The following is a 2594-nucleotide window of genomic DNA, read 5'->3' as shown; positions in this document are numbered from 1 at the left end:
CCTGAGTGTGCAGTGCTGTGTAGGTGAGGTGCGTGGTGTGTAGTGTATTGTCAGGTGGAGGTTTCCTGAGTGTGCAGTGCTGTGTAGGTGAGGTGCGTGGTGTGTAGTGTACTGTGTGTACAGGTGGGGGTGTCCTGAGTGTGCAGTGCTGTGTAGGTGAGGTGCATGGTGTGTAGTGTACTGAGTGTCAGGTGAAGGTGTAGTGGCTGTGCAGTACTGTGTAGGTGAGGGGTATGGTGAATGGGCAGTGTGATGCTGGCCTAGGCTTCCCTCGCTTTTGTGGGTGACCGCTCACACCAATGGAGTGAACCACTCACCTCAAACAGCTCCCCATGCCACAGCTTCCTGGCTGAGGTCTTTAACCTCAAGTATTTGGCCACCTGGGCCTATGAGAGTCTGGCACTGTAGTTCCTGATGTGTATACAGTTCCTTCAGGGCACTTGTCAGACCAGCTGAGTTTGATGATTCTAGCCCTCATTACAGAGAGCAGCAGTGGAGACCTCGTAGGGCATCAGACCCAGAAGGGTTGCTCCTCCATGGACAGAGAGCTGGATTGTCCCACCCAGAGCCCAGGTGTGGGCTCGCGGCTCTTCTCCACCTACCTTCTACGGGTGATAAGGTTTTTCAGAAGCAATGAAAAGCTTGATGCTCACTTTGCCAACTTTGCATTATTGCATGTGCAGACACCCCAGATGGTAAAGTTAACCAGCTGTGGAAGAATGAAATCTCTGTTGTTTGTTGTGTGTGGTCGAGTAGAAAACAACCCATAGCTGACCCTCCAGGGGGGTTTCAGGGCAGTAAATCATGCGGGAGGAGATTGCTCATACTTCTGCAGAGTAGCTGGTGGCTTTGAACTGCGTGCCTTTGCTGTTGTTATGTGTCATCGAGTCGCTTGCAACTCATAGCGACCCTAAGTACAACAGCCCTAAACCCTGCCCTATCTCTTGCTAACCTTATTGTCTCCGACATGCCTATCCCCATCTCCCCAGTGATGGAATCAATCCATCTCATCGAGGGTCTTCCTCTCTTGTGTTGTCCCTCCACCCTCCCAAGCATGACGTCCGTCTCCAAGGACTGATCCTGCCTTGCAATATGTCCAAAGTATGTCAGAGGGAGCTTTGAATCCTTGCCTCCAAGGATCAACCTGGTCTCACCCCCTCCAGGATGAACCTCTGTGTTCTTCTAGCAGTACATGGTATATTCAATACTCTTCTCCAGCACCACAGCTCAAAGGCATCAATTCTCCTTCTATCATCCCTGATCATTGTCCAACTTTCTGATGCATAGCAAGTAAATGCAAAGACTATGGCCTGGATTAGGCACACTTCAGCCTCCAGACTGACATCATTGCTCTTCAGTACTCTGGAGAGGTCTCTGACAGCAGGCTTTGCCAATGCAATTCATCTTTTAATTTCCTGGCTGCCGGTTACAAAAGTGTTGATTTTGGAGCCAAGCAAATGAAAGCTGTTAACAATCTCAATCTCTTCACCATCTATCATGATGCTGCCAATCGGCCCAGTGGTGAGAATGTTTGTTTTCTTGAGGTTGAGCTTCAATCCATATTGAAGGTTGCAGTCCTTGATCTTCTGCAGCAAGTGTTTCAGGTCTTCCTCAGTTTCAGCGAGTATGGTTGTGTCATCTGCATAACACAGTTTGTTGATGAGTCTTCCTCCAATCCTGATGCCATAGAGCCCAGCCTCCTGGATAATCTGTTCTGCAAAAAGACTGAAAAGGTATGGAGATAGGACACATCCCTGGTTTACGCCACTTCCCAGTTTTGAACCATGCAGTGTTTCCTTGCTCTGTTCTGACAGCTCCCTCCTGGTCCAAGTATAGGTTTTGCATAAACACAATCAAATGTTCTCAGGTTCCCATTATTCTCAGAGTCAACCATAGTTTGCAATAGCATTTATATCACATATTTAAAGGAAGTAAAATTTTTCTGGGAATAATTTTTTAGGTGATTATGGTAGTAATCAATGAGGGATTTCCAGAAATTTAAGATGGATTTGTAAGAGGATATGGAATAAGATATGGCACTGGTGGTGCCAGAAGGACCTTGATTGAAAATAGAGTATCAGAAATAAATTTACCTGTGTTTTATCTATTTTACACAAAAGCATTCAACTGTGTGGATTTTACAAATTCTCTGTAACACTGGAAAGAATGGGATTTCCAGAACATTTGATTGCAGGATCTGTGTGTAGATCAAGAGTCAGTCATTCAACATGACAAAGAGACACTTCATGGTTTAAAATTAGGAAAAGTAGGCATTAGGTTCTATCTTTCACCGTACCTACTTAGTCTGAATGCTAAGCAAATAATCTCAGAAGCTGGACGGTATGAAGAAGAATGCGGCATCCAGATTTTTTGTTTGTTTTTCAAAGTCAATGACTTTATTAGAAAAAGATTAATACTAAATCTTTTCAATTGACAGAGACAATCAGGCGTGTAACAGAAAGTCAGAGATACTTTATTTCACTTCCAAATTAAAAAGGTAGGTATAGCAGCGTTGTGAAAATTGAATTCCAGTTAGTCTGATTCACACAAATACTAATGTTTACTCCTATTTTCAAAGTCCAAGAATGAAAACT

The sequence above is a fragment of the Elephantulus edwardii genome, unplaced genomic scaffold (genome assembly GCF_000299155.1).
Source record: "Elephantulus edwardii isolate Elephantulus edwardi_28Jun2011 unplaced genomic scaffold, EleEdw1.0 scaffold00274, whole genome shotgun sequence".
Taxonomy (NCBI): Eukaryota; Metazoa; Chordata; class Mammalia; order Macroscelidea; family Macroscelididae; genus Elephantulus; species Elephantulus edwardii.
Note: the sequence above shows the minus strand (reverse complement) of the source record.